Source organism: Dipodomys ordii, unplaced genomic scaffold (genome assembly GCF_000151885.1).
Source record: "Dipodomys ordii isolate 6190 unplaced genomic scaffold, Dord_2.0 Scaffold46, whole genome shotgun sequence".
Lineage (NCBI taxonomy): Eukaryota > Metazoa > Chordata > Mammalia > Rodentia > Heteromyidae > Dipodomys > Dipodomys ordii.
Window position 1 is genome coordinate 9583352 of NW_012267262.1, and position 20769 is coordinate 9604120.

At 34.9% G+C, this 20769-nt stretch overlaps 1 protein-coding gene and 1 pseudogene across 1 annotated transcript in view; both read right to left on the bottom strand.

Moving 5' to 3' along the window:
• Dcdc5 (doublecortin domain containing 5) overlaps positions 1–20769 on the bottom strand; it is a 129029-nt gene that overhangs the window by 91768 nt on the left and 16492 nt on the right. The window lies entirely within an intron of this gene.
• Positions 1–20769, bottom strand: part of LOC105988058 — a 131068-nt pseudogene that overhangs the window by 21276 nt on the left and 89023 nt on the right.

The following is a 20769-nucleotide window of genomic DNA, read 5'->3' on the forward strand; positions in this document are numbered from 1 at the left end:
AGGATGGGATGGGAAGGGGAAACAAAGGAGGAGGCTACAATGCTTGATAAGAAATGTACTCATTATCTTGCCCATATAATTGTAACCCCTCTGTACAGTATTTTCACAATAAAAAAAATAAAAAGAAAAAAAGAATCTTATACTCAAGTTTTGCTTGCTTTAAATATTTTTGTCATGGATTACTGTAATTTTCTATGTACTGTTTCCATTTTAATCATACAACAGTAGTTCTATAAAACAAAAGTCACAAAGTAGGGCCAGACTTGGTAGTACATACCTCTAATCTCAGCACTAGGAAGGTGAAGATAGAAAGACTATCAATGTGAAGACCCTGGGCCTGTATATGGAGTTTGAAGCCTACAGAGCAACCACTATCTCAAATAAACAAAGAAAAATCAAAAAGTATACTGTATTTTTGAAAGAGAGATTATATTTTCTCATAAAAATTATAGTTGGAGAGTGCATTCCTGACCAGCTTCAAAACACCACAATTATGTTGCAAAAGTTATTTCAGCTGTAATGGTCTACATAATGTTAGATAGTAAGATAATACCCTAGTCTTAGGAAATTAGTAATGCACTACATAAAAAAGAACAATTCACAAGACTCATATGCTCTACACCTTATGAGACAAACGATCTAAAACTAATGGGTTGATTTATATTTGGAAAAGGCAATGGGGTGGGAAATGTATTAAGGCCAAGGGGAGTGTAACCAATAAAAAATTGAGAAAATCTTTCACGATACAGATACAGCCAATTGCTCTACAAAATGACTATGTCAGAGGGAGGGAAAACATGGATGCTGGCTAGGTCTCAGTTTGGAAAACCGGTGGCTGGCAACATTATTCAGCAACTGAGAGAATTTGCAGGGGAAAAGATCAGATCAGATCTGAAATTCTGTGACTGAGTGCCAAGATCCAAAAGGGATATCCAATTGTTTATTTGATAGGCATGTTTTCTCCTAAATTATTTATGAGATGAATATATGAGAATATTCTTACAAATTTTGGAGGAAAACATATTTAACATTATTAAACATGTTTAATTTTATGCCCAAGTGGGCAGAAGTTTTACTGAAAATTATTTCATTACCAAATGGTATACATATGATTTTCAGTAGACCATGTGTTGTGTGTGTGTGTGGGAGAGAGAGAGAGAGAGAGAGAGAGAATGAGAATGTGAGATTCTTACTCAGGGCCTGGTGGTCTTGCTAGCTTTGTCACTCAAGGTAAGCACTCTACCACTTGAACCACATCTCTGTTTACAGCCTTTTGCTGGTAAATTGCAAGTAAGTCTTGGGGATTTTTCCACTTAGGCTAGCTTTGAACTATAGTCATCAGATCTCAGCCTCCTGAGTAGCTACAATTACAATGTGCCACCAGCATTTAGGAGTTTTTGGACCACTTATGTTCAGCATACAGAATATGAAAATTTTGTCCATTATAAGAAATGAATGGAAAATTCCTTACTAGAAAGACTAACTGGATGCCCTTCACATTTCACTGAAATGCATACAGCTATACAAATGATAATCTATAAAAATTAAGAATATGGGTAATGTCTTAACTATGTAGGTTTACATTCCTATGCTACTTCTCCACAGAAATGTAAACCATAAATAAATTTCCTAATGTCTCTGCACTTCAGTTCAGTTCCCATCTAACAAAAACTAAATAATCACTGACACAATCTACAGCACAAATCATGACTGTTAACTCATCCTTGATAAAAGGTATTTAAAGGAATATTAAAAGAGAGAAGGTAAGAAAACAGTCATGAGAGTTTGAATGAAAAAATGAGAACTACTAAAGAATCAGATGTTTTGGAATCAGTAAACCAGCAAACTTCTGAAAAAGGAGAAAGAACAAGAGTACCCAAACATAATGGGGGAAGGGGGAAGGGAATATGTGAATTAGTAATTACCTTTCAATACTATCCAAAAATGTGATAATCTTTATTCACCAACTGAAAGATGAAGAGGCTGCTGACATTGAAAACTCTTTCCTGTCTCACCTCACTGTCACACAGATTTAAAGTAAAAGTATGGAAATTGATATTCCAAGAAAATGGAATCTGAACGCATCACTTTTTTTTTTCCATTCTTGGGGCTTAAACTTAGGGCCTGGGTGCTGTCCCTGAGCTTCTTTTGCTCAAGGCTAGCACTCTACTACTAGGGCCACAGCGCCACTTGCGGCCTTTTCTGTTTATGTGGTACGAGGAATCAAACCTAGGGCTTCATACATGTTTGGCAACACTCTACCACTAAGCCACATCCCCCACTCTCAAAGCATCATTTTTATGCTCACAACTGGTAAATTAGACTTCAAGCCCAAATAAGTCAACAGGAAAAAAAGGAAGTCTTTATCCATGTTGTGCATTGTATACACTATAAAAAAATAGCAATATCCATGAAAAGTATCACAAATGTACATATGAATGTACTGAATATTGGACATAAAGTCATATCGTAGGTTCTAAAACAACTATAGTAGGAAGTTTCATCATACTTTACAATCATCAACGAACAGGTCATCCAGACAGAATATTTACAAAGAAACTTCAGAGTTAGCCTGGCACTATGGAGTTTAATAGACTTTAAAGAAATCTACATCAATATCCTATCTAATAGCTGTGGAATGTGCATTCTTTCCAGCATCCCATGGAACTTTATCCAAAACAGATCACATTTAGGGCCATGAAGAAAATCTTAACCACTATAAAAATTTGAAATAATTTCTCCTATCCAATTCCATCAAAATGAAATGAAGTGAAAATCTTAACCACTATAAAAATTTGAAATAAATTCTCCTATCCTATTCCATCATAATGAAATGAAGTGATTAAGCAATATACTTTGAATGATTATAAAGAAATCAGGGTGAGATCTACAACATTTTAGGAACAAGTGAAAATGCCACTTCTTAGAGCTGGTGGGATATCACAAAAGCAATTTTAAGAGTGAAGCATCTAGCTATACGTGACTTCATTACGAAGTCAGAGCTATCTTAAACAAATAGGCTGATGATGTGGAAGGAAAGGAATCTTTATATACTGTTGGTGAAAAATGTAAATTAGTGCAACCCCTGTGAGAATCAGGGTAGAAGTTTCACAAGAAATTGAAAATATAACTATCCTATTTTCTAGCTTCTGTACTTCTAGGCATATATCTAAAATGATTGGTCAGAAATACCTATGTATTTATGTTTACTGTAGCATTTTTTCACAATAGCAATTTTTCACAAATACGGAATTAGCCGAGGTGCTTTTCATTGGATGAATGGATAAAGAAAATGAAGTACATAGACACAATGGAATATCATTCAGTCACAAAGAACAAACTAATATTATTTGCAGGAAAAGTGGATGAGACTGAAGATCATGTTACACAAAGTGAATCATGATTCAAAAGGCAAATATTGTATTTTTCTCACATATCTGTAACTTAGAATATGGAAAGTATAAAGAAAGGATAAAAGAGGGGCTATCAGGTGAGCAGAAGGAGAAAACAGGAAAAAAAGAGGAAGGAATAAAGGAACAATGCTCGATAGGAAATGTACTCATTACCTTACACATGTAATTGTGACCCCTCAGTACAGTATCCTTACAATAAAAAATATACTAAAAAAGTGGCAATGTGTATATTGGAATGTAATAATGAAACACACTACTTTGTACAAAGCTATTTTACACTAACAAAAATTTCATTCATTATCCTGAAGTTTAAGGTGCATTGTACATCCTCTTTTCCTTGAATCTGTGTTAAGCTGTATTTAACATTAAAAGATTCTTTTTATTTGTCTTTGCTAATGTTGTTAAGGCCTATTTTAATTGCTAAACAGGCTTTAGTCATATTAAAAATTGCTTCTCACTAATAAGGGGTTTTCACTGAAATGTTTCACTTTTCTTGTTCTTCTCGTCATTGCTCCCTGTGTCCTTTTCTCCAGCTGCTCATGTTATTACTTGCTGAATTTTTCCTTCCTGCTGTTGATCTACCCTCCCTTCAGTGTTCTTCTGACAGTCAAAATCCCATCTGACGACATATAAGAGTAATTTTTTAACCACATTCATGGATTTTTTTTCTCTCCATCATTGTCTTCTGAAATCCCAAAGACTTATGTAAAACTGAGTTCTTCGTAAGAGATAACTGCAGAATCTTCGAGAAAAGAGCTGTTGTCTCAAAGATGTTCATGAAGCAGCTAGGTTAGAAGGATGTAGACATCCTTAATAATATGCTTTGTGATTCTGGTTTTCAAGGGAAATGGTAATCTGTAAAGGTTTTAATCAAAGCTGCAAAGTTAAGATACACATGCTCTTCTAGATGGGAGAAGACAGCTGGTTATCAGTCACTGTGTAAAGAGCTCCAGTGGACACAATTGGTGAAAATTAGCTAGACAAATCCTAAGAGTATCAACTGATCAAGATGCCTAAGCTATTAAATGCCTATGGCACATGCAACAGTAAAAATTGTTTTAAAAGCCTCTATGTCCTTTTCTTTTTGGGGGCAGGTATTTAAACTAAGTAGAGGGGCTTGAACTCAGTGCAGGGGCTTGATCTCAGGGCCTCCTGTTCTTGCTCAACTTTTCATTTGCAGCTGGCATTCTACCACTTGAGCTATGCCAGCCCTTCAGGCTGCTTGATGGTTAATTGGAGAGAAAAGTCTCTCAAATGTGTCTGCCCAGGTCTTTCAAACTGTGATCCTCAGATCTCAGCCTCATGAGTAGCTAGGATTACAGGCATGACTCACCTCTGCCTGGCTTTCTTTTTTTTTTTTTTAACCCAGTCCCAGAACCCAAGCCCCAGGACCAACACAAATAAATAGATAAATAAATGAACACATAAATTAAAAAGTGAGAAAAATTCATTTTCATCATATTACAGTTTGATATGGAGGGTGAAGGGGAATTTCTATGAAATCCTACTCTAAGTTTAAAAAAAAAAAAAAAGCCCACAGCCACTAGGGCTGAACTCAGACCCAGTGAAGGTTATGACCTCACAATGTCAGACCCCCTGTGCTCTCCACAAGTCCACCTTTTCTGTTCTGAATGATCCCATGTATTATTTCCATCTTTGTGGTAGGCTCACTAAAGGTTGGTATCAAATGACAGAAATGAAAATTTAATTTAAAAATATTAATTGGTGCAGGGCGCCAGTTGCTCATGCCTATAATCCTAGTTACCAAGTGAGGATCGCGGTTCAAAGCCAGCCCAGGTAGGAAATTCCATGAGACTCTCATCTCCAATTAACTACCAGGAAACTGGAAATGGCACTGTGTCTTCAAGTGATAAGAGTGCTAGCCTTGAGCAAAAAAGTTCAGGGACAGCTTGCAGGCCCTTAGTTCAAGCCCCACAACCAACGAGAAAAAAATAATTGATTTTATTGTTTTTTATGCTAACATTGAGGAACACTTCAATCCACAAAATAAAATAAGTGTTCCAATAAGCCAGGCAAAGCTCATTGGCTATCTTTTCTCTTGAGTTTAGGGAAGAAAAGTTTGATTTGGATTTTTAGTTAAGAGTAACTGCATTTTGACTTTTAGTTTTGTGTATTGAAGCCTGAGTCAGGAACTTACTCCAAAAAGCTTAGCTTTCTGTTGTTTTTATTTAATATTAATAATTACATTTATACAGATTCATTCATAAGGGTGTGAAAGTGGAAAACTGAGACATAAGACTTTGTAAATGCTACCAAGAGAAAGTGTTAGAGGAATGGGAGAATGTTTTCCCAGGCTAGGTTTTGATGAGATTAGAAAGGAAGAATATTGATGGGAGGCAGCATAAGTTTCCACGTCCAGACAATACAAGTGTTAGGGAGAAATTAGACAAAGGGGACAGAAAAATTAAGGAGGTGTTACTAAATGAGTTTTTGTAACAGGCTCCTAATTATGTGTCTTGTGAAAATAAGGGCCAGGCAGAAGTGGAATTAGAAAGAGCAGGACACAGAACTTGCAACAAAGATACACTTGGGAGGGGAGTTCAAGAGATGGAATATGAGCTGCCTGGGAAGAGGGCGAAACCATGGCTTTTCTATACCTGATAGACCTGGGCTTGAGTCCTGACTTCGCCCACTGTTTGGGACCTTGGAAAGTTAAATAACTTCCTTCGATCTCTATTTCCTCACCTCTAAAATGAGAGTTACAAGGATAGCCTGATTCACAGGTCCAGTTTTTCTAGAAAGCACCTCATGGATATAACAACTCAGGTGTACAGAGTTGCTCAATAAAGGTAAGTGCTATTATCAAATTATCATGATTATTGAGTGAGTTCTCAAACACAGAAAGATGCAAAGATGGCAGCCAATGTGTGGCAAATGGGCAACCAAATTTGCAGACATAAAGGTTCTCTATAGGGAGATATCAATGAACTAAGATCCGAATATGGATCCATGCTTATAATTGAGATAAGTTTGTTATATTAAGGAACATCAGAGTTTATGTGTGTAGGGAGAATACGTCAGTCATTTCAATCTCCACTCTTCCGAAACATAGCATAGCTCCCCTTGGTATTTGTGCCCTGTCCCTTCTCCCCCCGCCCCCCACCCTTAGAAGGGCACCAGTCCCAGGACCATGTTAAGACTCACCATCATACGAAAATACTTGTAAAGACTCCATTTCCAAACAAGGAGATCACACTCACAAGTACTAATAGGTCTGTTTTCAACATCTCTTTGGTGGACACAATTCAACCCTTAATACCTTCTCTAGTTGATATAACATTGGTTTTAACATAGTTCCTCTCATTAAATTGTACCCTTTCGGTTTCTCTTGTTTATTTGATAATCCGTCCATCTAATGTCCTTTGAAGTGAACACACATACACAGAGACAGACCTACACATGCGCACACTCATACATGTACTCACACTCTGCTGTGTCTCCACTTAGATGACAAGTACCTTGTGGGGAGAAAATACATTTTTCTCCCAAATTTACTAGGGTTGAAGTTAGACAGGTAGTGGATTTAGACTGGGTGAATAATGCTTAAAAGGAAGACATAGAGATTTTTATAGGTTTAACAATATAGGTGTAATCCATCATAGCAACTTTTCACGGAGCTAACAGAAGTCTCCTTAAAGAAAGTGAAAACATGAGAATCTAAAAGTAGCACTAGCTTATCAGGACCACAAACGGTAAAGCCTCAACTTTAAGGAATTATCAAGAGCAATAAACAATAGACTAGCTCCCAAGAACAGAGATAATTGCATGATAGGGAGGCAATCTACACTTCAGCTTCACGTCCAGCTGCCCAGCAGCATGGCAAACCCCTGTCTTCATTTATAATTATGGGTGAAGAAGTGGCCATTAGACCTTTATTTTCCTTCCGGATAATATGCACACATATATCCTCATATAATCCTCATATATATCTTCATATAATACACGAATTGATTTCTGATTAAAACAAAAGCTAGAGATTTTTCCGGCATTTAAAGGAACGGACCACAGTAGGATATGAAGAGCAGGACACTTCGGTAATTGGCTGCTGTCTCAGTTCCATTGTGAGCAATCAAAGGCTCTGGGAGGAACAAGAAACAATGAAAAAGATACTTAGTAATCACAAGAGAAGTGAGAACAGAAAGGAAGGCCAAGGAAGAAGAAGAATAGACACAGAAAGAGAAAAACAATTAGCCTACACAGCCAATCTAGAAACATATAATTAATTAAATACGTTATAATAATGCAGTACCTATCAATGACTCATATTGTACAATTTCTGTCATTGGGTTATATTGGCAAAAGCTGCTTATTTTCACAAGCAAAGCAATCACATACTGAAAAATATCAGATCATTGGAATATATAAATATTTTAACATCTTGTATATTAAAAGAGAGAACTGGAAAAACTGCCACATATAGAAAAAAATGTTTTCACTCACTAGATTATGCAAACAGTTTATGCCTCTCTTTTTCAATTAGTATATTTAGATGTTCCCTTTAGGCTTCCAAAATTTCCAACTTCATATAAGGAGGAACATGATTAGAAAATAGGTCTGTGTGAATTTTTAATCAAATATTAACAGCAATTTAATATTTTTAAATTCAAATGAATCGGCAGGAAATTTCTCATATTACTGGTTGTATTATTAATTGGTACAATCCTCTCCAAATCAATGGGACAATCTATAGCAAGTAGAAGGTCTTTAAATCATGGGATAAAGAAGCATGATAAAGAAGATGAAGTTTCATGGGTTGAAGATATACACAGAAATTTTGTCCATACTGACAAGATGAAATGACCTAAATATCATTCTCTAGGATAATAGTTTATGAAATGTATGTAAAATCATGGGAAAGCATTATGTAACAATGGTAAATATGGGTAGAAGAAGAAGACACGTGAACTACAACTAACATTGGTATTATAGAATATCACTGATCTACTCAGGAAAAATTTATTAAGCAACTCAGGAAAAATTTATTAAGCAACTATTACTTAAATAGGTCATATGGTAGGAAAACATAGTTGCTAAACTAACCCTCACAATCCTAATGTTTAAGCATTCACCAAAGGAGTTATTATAGTATGCAAAGTGCTCTAATTATCTTCAGCTTGGTTAGCTGGTTACTTAGTTGATTTTCCACTTCTGGTGACCAAAAATCTCAAGGCATTGTGTATGCTCCACCAAACCCTGGACAACTGCACTGCCAATAAGCTCCATCTCCAGGCTTTAAAAAAAACTATGAGCAGGGATCAATGGTTCACGCCTGTAATCCTAGCTACTTGGGAGCTGAGATCAGTATATGGGATTCAAGGCTAACCAGGAATAAATCTCAACAAGATGCCATCCCAACTACTGGGCTGGGCATGGTAAAGGGACTTGTTATAGTAGCCATAGAAGCACAAGGGCTGTGTGATAATGCAAACCTGTCATTCAAGGCAAGGCAGAGAAGCAGAAGTGGGAGGCTCTCAGTCCAGGCATAAAGGGAACTCTCACCCCCCCTCAAATAACCAAAACAATTTAGGGTGCCCTTAAAGAAAAAGATCCTGGCATTTAGAGCTACCCTAAAATGTATACAGAGCTTTACTTCCACAGACACTCTCAGTATATCTAGCTTTACCTGAAAGAAAGATGTCAGAGCTCCAAATCATCTCCAGAGAAAAACACAGTAGAGCAACAGTCTACCTGAAATTATTAAATTAAAGTGGTGTAGCTATTATAAACTATGTAACTGTTTCTCTATATGAAAATCATAGCTATGGCATATATATACATATAAATGTATAAAATTTAACACTTGAATATCTATTGAAGACATTGAATAGCCAATATATTGCATATATTGTATGTACTGTATATGTTTTCTCTATATAAATATATCCAAAAGTTCAATTTTATAAATTTTAAATTTCTAAAGCATTATTAATAATATACAAAATGAGATAAAAAATCTATAACAAAATACACACATATATGTATAAATGTACACATGCGCCTTCATACACACACACATACAATACCACAAAGTAAAATTAGTAAAATTCGAGGGGTATAAAATTGGCACTTTTATGGTGAAAGAAAATAAAGATGTAATTCTTTAAGGGCTTCTTCTAAGGTGTTTATGAATACTAGCATTGTGCCAGCTAATGTATGTTCTGCCTGCTTGAATAATTTTCAGTTTAAATAGGTAGTGAAAAGGTTATAAGAATCCAATGTATATCATTCAAAATTAATCAAAGTGAGGGAGGGGAGAGGAATGGGTGAGAATGTTGAAAGGGTGAATCTGATCGAGATAGAGTGTGTTCATATACTGTTATGTTAAATGGCAACTTCTTTACACAGCTTTTTGAAAGAACAATAATTTTAAAAAGCAGATACCTTTAAATAGTTTATAGAAAAATGATGCCTTTCTTTAGTAAACATTAAATTCTTATCTTAGCTTCTGTGCAGCAAACCTGGCCGGTAAACATCCATGTTGTAAATGGGGAAATGGAAGCCTGGTGTGTATGAATGGTTCAACCAGATCTGACAAGTAGCAAGATGGAGCAAGCTGAAAGAGCTTGGGGTGTGGAATGAAACAATGATATATATCACTTACAAAGAGTCTTCAGGAGGGGCAGCCCAAGTGGTAGAGAGCTTGCCTAATAAGCACAAGGCCCTATGTTCAAACCCCAATGTTGTCATAAAGAAACAAACAAACAAACAAAACCAAAACCAAAACAAAATAACACCAAGGCGAGGGGGGGGGAGGGGAAGGGAGAAGTGGGCAAGGAAACCAAAAGTCTTTTAACACTGAATCTTGCTGCCTGCATATGAATAGCAGAATTGTGAAAGACACCATGTGCCAGATTTTCTTTTCATAATTCTTGATATAGGCGAACATTTGAAACCTATAATAAACCTTCTTAATTCAAATATCATTTAAACTTGTTAATCTTTGATAGTTCATAGCTGTACTTATTTTCAAAGGGAAGCATGAAAACCTCTGTTATTCTTTTAGTCATAAAAGAGATAAAAGAATGAAACTAGTAAAAATAAGACCATAAATGTAGGAATTATAACATTACTGCCTTAATAAGAATTCTTCACTAATAGAATACATGACACAGTACCTTTATAAAATATAATAAAGACGAAACATAGCAGAAACCATATAATGGCTATTCTACTGTAGATCAATTTGAGTCTAACATAACAGAAATGATTACTGATCCCAAGACGTTATGGAATAGTAAACTTAAGATATTGTGCTGCTTTTCAAGTTTATGTGACTGTGATTATTTAATTTTCTTTTGTGCGTGCTCAAGTATAGCTGTTATATAACTACACATGAGAGAACCTGAAATTAATTTGTCTGTATGAGATCAGTGACTGTACAAATTCTTATGAAAACTAACATGCCATGACAATAGTAATTTTAATAAAATTATAGCAAGTACTGCAATTCTCTGCCATCTGGCTGTCTCATCATAACTACTTTGATGTGCTTTTTATTACTTATTTACTTCAGCCACTTTATTGCTATAGTTAAAAGCATGTACAATTTTGCAATGGAGAATTTTCAAGTTAAAGAAAGATAATCTTCAGATATAAATGTTGAAATTTCACAGAATTAGAAGTCTCCAGCCTTTTTGATGGGAAAAATATTGCTCAAGCAAAAATTATATTTAAGAAGTTTTCTTGTTCATTTGCTGTAATTTTTATTATTCCTTAAAGCAGACAGCACAACTATCTATGGAACTTCCTCTGAACTTCTTTTATACCAATATAAGATTATGTACTTAACTGTTGTTTAGGTCATTACATATAAAATACCTTCAAATTCTTTTTTTTTTTCCGGTCTTGGGCTTGAACTCTGGGCTTGGGCGCTGTCCCTGTGCTCTTCAGCTCAAGACCAGCACTCTACCACTTGAGCCACAGCACCACTTCCAGTTTTCTAGTGGTTTATTGGAGATAAGCATCTCATGGACTTTCCTGCCCTAGATGGCTTTGAACCATGATCCTCAGATCTCAGCCTCCTGAGTAGCTAAGATTACAGGCATGAGCCACCAGCACCCAGCTTACCTTCAACTTCTTTACATACTTTTTTTTACAACTCCAACATCATATAGTTTCTTTTATATGAATGCTATATTAAACCAACATCATTTAGTTGTATTATAAAATATGTAGTTCAAAATTAAATTTTTATTCATCATAAAACTAAGCAAAATGACTTGGAAGATTTAAAATGTGTAAAATTCAATCAGGTGTGGTGGCCCATGTCTGTAATCCAGAGCCCAGGAGATTCAGTCATGAGAAATGAATTTCAGGCCAACTTAAGATACATAGTAAGGCTCTGTCAACTTAAGATACATAGTAAGGCTCTGTCTCGAATAAAAACATTTTTAAACGTGTCCGTAGAAGATACTTTTCATGTGTTTAGGTTTCAAATCTTACGCCTAGAAATATCTGATTGTTTATGGCCAAACGATATCTCCTTATACTCTTATTGTGCCTAAATGCTGTACTCAGCCTCCAGCTCTAACAGCCTGTTGGTTGTTAAAGGGCATAAAGGTTGAGTTACAATGCACACACCTTTAGGACACTTTTTTCTTCCTTGGCAGATCAACAGCATATTTAGTGTTAACAACTTTATACTCATGAAGGAAGTGGCTTGGGTTCAGTTTCCACTCAGTCTGTATCTAGTTCATCAATCTCACTGGAATAATTTGTTGATGGCTTGGGAAACATGCAAAGAATTTCAAATGTTTTGAGTTTTTTTCCCCTGACCAATGAAGATATAATTGGGTTAAATAATATGAATAAAATATGATGTACACTATAATTGTGCACACTGTCAGGATTCTAGATTGACTTAGAATGATGATTCTAATACCATTAATACATATTAAGAAATTTTCTAAAACTCTCTCGACTCAGTTGGCAAAAAAAAAAAAAAATCTGGTATATGGTAGAAAAACAGCTTAGCCATAATTCACTTAAAACTGAATTTACCCAGTGGTAAGGCACTCTGGGTTGAAAACTAGTGTCAAATAACAAAATGGCATGACTTCTTAGAAGCATTTAAACTCAAATTTTATATGTCCACAATGTACCTGAATTAGTTTCTAAGATTCAGGAGTGAACCACAGTTATGTAATGCTACCAGTATTCTCATTACACTCTTAAAGAAAATTGCACCCATGATTACATCTAAGATTTAGAAAGATAAAGCTTGGACTATTTCTTCCTTAAATCCAAAGAAGAAAATTACTGTAAAGACCAATAATGCATTGATATATAGAACAAAAATACATAATATAAAATATTCATTATCTCATATTTGGGAAACTGTAAATGATAGTTAACAAAGCTATCTTCTTTTAGGATAAATAAACCTGTTTAAATAACTTTCAGTTCATAAAACTTCCTCAAAATAAAACCAAAATCAACTTTCTTAATGCAAATACATAAAACCAGGAGGCTGTTTTAATAGCACACTTTTGTTTATTATCTAAACACCCTTCCTGATAGTCTAGTTTAGCCTCAGTCCTGCGATTCTCAAAGGTAGTAAGGTTATCTTGACAAAAGCAAGTGTCATCTTGAAATGTTTAAATTCTCACTACAATACCATGCTCCTGTCAAATACACTAACACAGGGTGACCAGTGCTTTATCCACCAATTTTAGTGCAATTTATATATGAATATAGTAATTACTTAGTATCCCTTAAACCATTCCTGTTTTCATAATTTACTCGCAGCATGATAAGTCTGGAATAGTTAAATTCAGAGAGAATTCTTATTAAACAATATAGGTTATTAAATTAACTAGCAACTTTGGGATATAAAAACTGCCAAGTCAGACTGTGATAAACCTATTTTATATTTTCTTCCTAATAAAATAACATGCAAGGGTTTGTTTTCTCTTATTTTGAGAGTGGGCTTTCTACTAAATGGAATTTGTGTATGTGGCTCTAGACATGATTAATGATTTCTCAGCACCACTAGGGAATCTTGCCCAACTGAATCTGAAACTATAGCATGGGCTTGGTTGGAGGCTAATTAATATTAAAAAGTATACTTTGTTCATGGCACTGTGTAATAAGTAAGATGCTTTCAGTTTACCCTCCATCTGGCTGAACTAAGTCAGGCCTGCCTCCAGCCAAATAATACTTTATGAAGAATAAAACAAATGTTCCCAGTTTCATACCTGATGATACTGAAAGTTAAGTTAAAAACTTGCTGCCTCTAAATTTCCTTCCATGAGAAAGAGTTTGGGAAAACAGCCCAATATTTCTGTAGGAATAAAATTCATTGGATCTTTCCATCTGCCAACCCAAAGATCATATAAATATCTTTCTTTTTAGTCATGGAACACAAAAGCAATCTCACTGTATATTTTATAATTCCTGAAATTAAAATAAAAACAGCAAAATGTGAGAGAGTGGAAAAGGTACACTCTATTTCTTAATCAGCATGACCCAAAATCCAAGTAGATAAAGGGAGACTTTTGTTCTTAAAATACACCAAAATTTTTCTGCTTAGTGGCTCTTCATACAAAAGGTATCTTTTGGATCCAGAAAACCATAGCAATGCTGCAGGTTAAAACTGGTTAAAAGTAGTAGTATGTAGATAACTGTGTTTCACTTGTGAAGGCAACAAATGTAAATTGTTTTATGAGTTTTTGACTGTATTATTTAAAAACTAACATTATTTTTAGCAGTTTTTTTGTTTCAGATATTCTCTCATATATACTTCAATTCTACATAAACTCTCAGAATTATATAGCTTGCTGAGGAAATATTGGTCCCAAATATATCCATATCAAATCCAGTTTCTAAACCTATGATTCTATCTAATCCTATTTTATAATTATAACATGTACTTCTAAACTTTGCTTTAAAAGAATACCATGGGGCTAACATTTATGTTAACTTGCAACATGATTTTGGTACATACAATTTAAGGTATACATTATCCACGCAGTTTCTATACTTTCTGCCTGTAGAAATATCTTTACACATCCATGATAGGAATTTTATTTACATAGTCTCTGTTGCAGAGACACACAAAAGGAAGCCTCTTCCACACAAGATGATCATTTTCATAACGTACACAGTAAACTGGTAAAAAAAAAAAAAGCGAGATCATCAAAATTCTTCAATTCTTACTTCAATTTGAAATAAAATGATGTGAGATACAGTTATTGTATCGACTTAAAAAAAAAGAAACATTTTATATACTTGGACCCATAAACCATGTATACAAATCATCTTTTTTTCTGGCAATTTTGAGCTGCTTATCTTTCATAGGATTTCTTATGGCTATTTACATTTTCACTCAGTGAAAATCAATTACCTTCTTGCAATAAGCCTCATTTGCTACCTTTGAGTATAATAGAAACACCATTAGGATGATGACATTACGCAAAAGAAGGGCACCACACAGTTGGTAGACATAAATTAAGGACCCTTTCACATATGCATTAGAAATACTGCTGTGACTGAAATATGCATAAAGTCTGTGTCTATTAGAGCTATTAGTGTGCGGGGGTGATGATTTTGAAAGAGGAGGGAAGGATTGGTAGATTGTGATCTACTACTTTGACAAAATTATGTATTTCCTTCTTCTTCTTCTTCTTCTTTTTTTTGCCCAGTATATGCCATTGATGCAATAAGCCTGGGCCCCCAGCTGAGCTGCATTTGGAAATGCCACTGAGCACGGTATACGCGCTTCACTTCCCTTTGCTGAAGCAAGACACTGTCAGGAATAGAGTGCATATGTACCGCCAAGCCCACTCCTCCTCCGTCACCCTGACCTCCTCAGCTCTGCGGATGTCTGCCTGGGTGAAGCCACCACTCATGCGGAAAACAGCTCCTGCAGATCAATTCATAGGATTTAGGGACATTTAACTTTCATCAAGTCCACATCCTCTTATTGGTATTTGCAGACTAACTTATTACTGAACATTAATGGCTATAACAGAGAGAGTTGTATATTTCCCAGGGAAAGGGGGGGAACTAATCTAGAAATCCCCCCCTTCTGAGACAAGAAAACAGGGGAAACCATATTTATTCCCAGTTGTTTTTATCAGAGTTCTTATGAGCTTAAGTAAAACAAAATTATAACACCTATTTACCCTCAGGGTGTGAGTGAAGGTTATGTACCTTTTTAAAAAGTGTTAAGATTACACATTATAATTTCTGATGAATTGTTTTCAGATTCATTTAGCTTTCAGTCAGGAGACACATGAATTATTCTTTAATAAAGAACTTTAATGAATTCCTAAGGATTACATGAAAGGTTTACAAGTATAGAGGAACTGCTGAAGCTAACTGTAAACTTTGAAACTAAGAACTGGCAAGTGGAAGCTCATGTTTTATTTCTAGATGGTATGTACTTAAAATTTTTATTCTTTTAATGATGTCTCAAGTTCATATCACTATTTCTAAAAATATCTCAATTGACAATACTAAAATATATGATATTAAAGAGCCCTACATATAATTCACAAAGAATTAATGTAGCCCAAACTTGGAAATAACTTCCATAAAAAGATTTATTGGACTAAATTCAATTTTTAAGGCTTTTTAAAAGATCATCAGAATCTTAAAAGAATTTAGAGTAAAATGCTGAAAATATGTCCTGCAGAAATCACCTTAAAAGGCCATTTTTAAAGCATAACCTTTTAACCTATATAATAGTATTCTCAGATGTCATAATTAAATCTACATATCATACTTGAGTCTACAAAAGAAGCAGAAGACATTGTGCTAGTAATTTCTCTGATAACATTCTTATTAGATTATCATAAGATAAAAACAAAAATTTCTCTTAAATAAGCATTTAACCTCAATTTTTGCTAGAATAATAAACAATCTACAGACTGTGAAATTCATACCAAAGAGCTTATAACTCTAAAGCATGACAATTTTTTTCTTTTATATCATTAGAGACAAAATTAATTAAGGGATCTTTTTCCTACAAATGTATTCAGACATTTAAAATGTTTGAAATTTTGTAAATGGTATTTTTCTAAGAATACATTTGGTTAAATCAATTGGCAATGGTACCACTGGATATAAACGCCATCTGTATAGAATAATACTATAATGGAGTAGACTGCTCTTTGTCAACACCCTTTGTGTCTAGAACTTGGCACAAGGGGACAAATCCATATGAAATTTGGCTTGCTGAGTCTGTCACCTGTCATTTATATGTCATTAAATAAATGAGAGATTTACAAAGTCTGTATGTAGTAGTAATCTGAATGACACCCCCCCAAACACTGATTCTGTTTAGTAACTCAGTAGCTATATATATATATATATATATATATATATATAGCTACTGAGTTACTAAATATATATATATATATTATTATTATTATTATTTGCCAGTCCTGGGGCTTGAACTCTAGGTCTGGCTGTCTCTGAGCTTCTTTTGCTCAAGGCAAGCACTCTACCACTAGAGCCACATCTAGTGGTTTTTTTTCCCTTCCTTCTTTCTTCTTTCCTTCCTTCCTCCCTTCCTTCCTTCCTTTCTTTCTTTCTTTCTTCCTTAGAAGTTTATTGGAGATAAAAGTCTTATGGAGCTTCCTGCTCTGGCTTGCTTCAAACAGTAATCCTCACATCTCAACTCCTGAGTAGCTAGAATTACAGGCATGAGCCACCAGCACCCAGCTGTATGTATTTTTAAAGAATATATGTCATAAAAAATTGTTTCCATCAAGAGTTAATATTATGCAGTATAGTACATTTTCATTTTAATTCACTAGGTAATTTTTTTTCTATTAAGGTCTGTTTAAAAATTAGAAGGCAATGAAAGGAAGTTATAAGTTCATGGAGAAGCAAAATGAATAAATAATTCAGATTGCTATAGGACAATATGACTCAGATGGAAGAATAAAAATGTTTTAGGAATTGTACTGAGACAATATGAATAAAAATAAACCATGAAGATTTTACTGAGGCAACAAATAATAGGCATACAAAACAACGAATGGCTTAAATAGGTGTGTTTTAATTCCTGTGCTGTAATTTAGAAATCGCTTTCTTGCTGCTTTTGATTTTAATTCATTTAACAAAGTAGAGTTTAAAGAGCTTATAGAGAATAAAATAAACTCAAATTGCCCTGGGACAATTATCTTGGTCTTTAGATCCAACATAATCATTCCAGCAATTTAGTGGATCTCCTATTTTAAAAGGTAGTAGCTCTAGCCCCTCCCCTAATCCTTGTAAAAGAAGACACACCTGGCAGAGGTGGGCGGCCTTGTCTGTTTATCAAAAGGGACAGACAACCCTTCCAGCAATTCCATCCCAGCTGTTTAGGGAGGGGCAGTTTTCTCTATCTCCAGGGCATAAGTGGTAAATGAGCTAATTGCAGCAGCAATGATTTATGCACAAGATTGTATGTTGTCTGATAATTATAGGCACAAAAATTGCCCACGCTACAAAGCTGGGCCAAAGAGATCTCTTTTAAGTGTGGAGAGATAGAACTTAAACCTTTGTCAAAAGGAAATTCTAGACAACTTACAGAGGGTGTGAAAACAGAGTACCAATCAGTACTTCTTGATTAACATTTGTATTTCTGTTTTTGTGACACTCAACATCTATTTGATATTCAAATTCTGTGGAATTCCATCTTCTACATTTGGAATGGTCATTAACAACTTGGAAAGTTTCATGTTACAGGAAAGCAGAAGATTATTTTGTTATGAAGTAATTCTGAATAAGTTTTTGCTAATGAGGCCCACAATGCAATATGCATATCTATATACACATTAAGTGACTCAGTAAGGCACTGTTCAGTGAAAAGAGTGGTGAATAATAAATATATAAAGATGTGTGGAGAGTATGCAAACATGTCCAGAAAATTCCCCCAAAACTGTAAAGTTAGAGCTACTTGAGTAGATTCTAGTTTCTTTGGTTTAGAATCCTATTTAAATAATTTCAGAAATATAAAGGAATTGGCTTTATTTCAAGACAATTCTAGACTTGCCGAAGAGTTGTGGAAAGTAGCACTGAGTTCCCATATGTCCTTGACCATGTTTCCCTTTATGTCAACCTCTTACATGGTCATAATGACTATCAATCAATTCATTACAAGAAATTAACTTAGGTGCAACACCATAGGCTTTATTTGGATTCCACCATGTTAGATCTTCTCTTCGAAGATCTAACCCAGGATGACACATTGCATTTAGTTATCCTGTCTTCTTAGTCTTCCCGATCTGTGACAATTCATCATGTTGTTGTTCATGACTTCAACAGTTGTGCAGAACAACTAATCAGAAGACTATGCCTCAAGGATCTTTTCTCAGAGTTAGACCCTGGTTGTGGATTTAGGGAAACAATAGCACAGAGGTTTTTGCAGGGCTAATTTCAGAAAGCCTCCAGATGCCCATGTGTCTTCTTCCCCATCATGATGACTTTGGTCACCTGGTTAGTACACTGTATGTCAAATCGCTCCACTGTAAAACTACTATACAATATAACCCTTATAATTAATAAATATTTGGGAAACTTTTTGAAATACAGTATCCTGCTTTTCCTTAAACTTTCACCAATTTAAGTCTAACAGCAACTACTGTTAGATATTTGGATGATGGCTTTGTACTTCTTTCATTGTTTCTATATTTTAACTGGAATTCTCTTATAAAGAAGAGTTCTTTGCTTTCCCTGCTTATTTTTTCATCTGCTTTGGACTTATATCAGTATAAACATGAGAATATTTATTTCAATTCTTGGCTTATTTTTTTTTCTTAAACTGTTCTAGCTTTAGCCACTGAGAGTTTTTTCATACTGGCTTCTGTGCCCTTTCACCCCATGCCATTTATTTTTAAAGCAATTCCTTCTTTTTTGAAACCAATCGAGTCTATCTTAAGTAATTTTTTTATTTCATCTGACAAACTGCATATTCTTCCAAGACTAATTTTGTATCTCCCTGAACCTAGCACTAGCACCTACCCTGCATCTACCAGAGTAGCTGGCAAGTGACAGGCACCTGTTGAATATTATTCAAATGAATGCTTATTTATTCCACATTTGATACCGCTAAAAACTATTCTCTGTGTTCTCTGTATGTCCTAAAATGTATGAAAAAATCACTAGTGATTTTCCTAATTTCACACAGAAATGTCCAGTTCTTCTGATTATTACTTAGGAATAGTCATCAATATTAACATTTTGCAAAAGCTTTTTGCAAGCCTTGACCAAGCTACATCTTTGTGACAGTCACTAAAAGGCCAATTATAGGAGTAACTTCCCACCTGTCTCCTAAACTTAAAATATAAGGTATTCAAAGATAGAAACTACAAGATTATACTTGCCTTATGAGTACTTGGTAAAACAAAAAGTATACACTAAAATCAATGTCTATTATTTAATATAGTGCAATGTAGAATTATGCAATACAGAAATGGTAAGAGTAAGACAGGTGTCCTTATAAGTTTGTCCTTATAAGCCTTAGTTTTTATAATTACCTTAAATGGTTCCAAGGGCTTGCTTTTTGCTTTGGTAATTTTAGGAAAACTGTTTATTCTGACAGCTCTTTATTATGTGCCAATTATATAGCCAGGTACTAATCTTACCATAAGAATTGGTATTGCTATTAGACCATTATACAGATATAGAAAGAGTGATGTTGTACCATTCATAAAGAAATGGAAAGACTTGGGGAAAAATATCTTAAGTGAAATAAGCCAGAATCAGTGAAACAAGGTTGCATGATCTCCTTCATTTGTGATAGATTGAAGGTATCTATAAGTCTATATATAAGTAAACACATTGGGTGGTATGCGAGTAGTTACAAATGAACTAACTGAAGTATAGTAGTTTGTACAGAGAGCTCAAATAGTATTCTCTTTTAGAAAGGCTAGGTCAAAGCCCAACAAAATCAACACCGGGAAATGGGTACATACAAGAGAGGAGTTGGGGGAACAAGAGGAGAGGGGTAGGTGCATGAAGGCCAAGAGAGAATGCAGTCAATAATTCATTGTATATATCACAAAATTAAGAAAAGTTGGGAAGGGATGGGTCAAACGGGGGTTACAATGTTGATGGAGGAGACACTGATCAAGATGCATTGTATGCATGACCTGCTTTGTTATATGGCACCTCCTTTGTACAACTAATTAATGATATTTTTTTTTTAAGATTTTAAGCCGGGCACTGGTGGCTCATGCCTGTAATCCTAGCTACTCAGGAGGCTGAGATCTTAGGATCTCAGTTCAAAGCCAGTCCAGGCAGCAAAGTCTGTGAGACTCTTAGCTCTAATTACCCACCAGAAAACTGGAAATTGCACTGTGGCTCAAGTGCTAGCTTTAAGCTGAAGAGCACAAGGACAGTG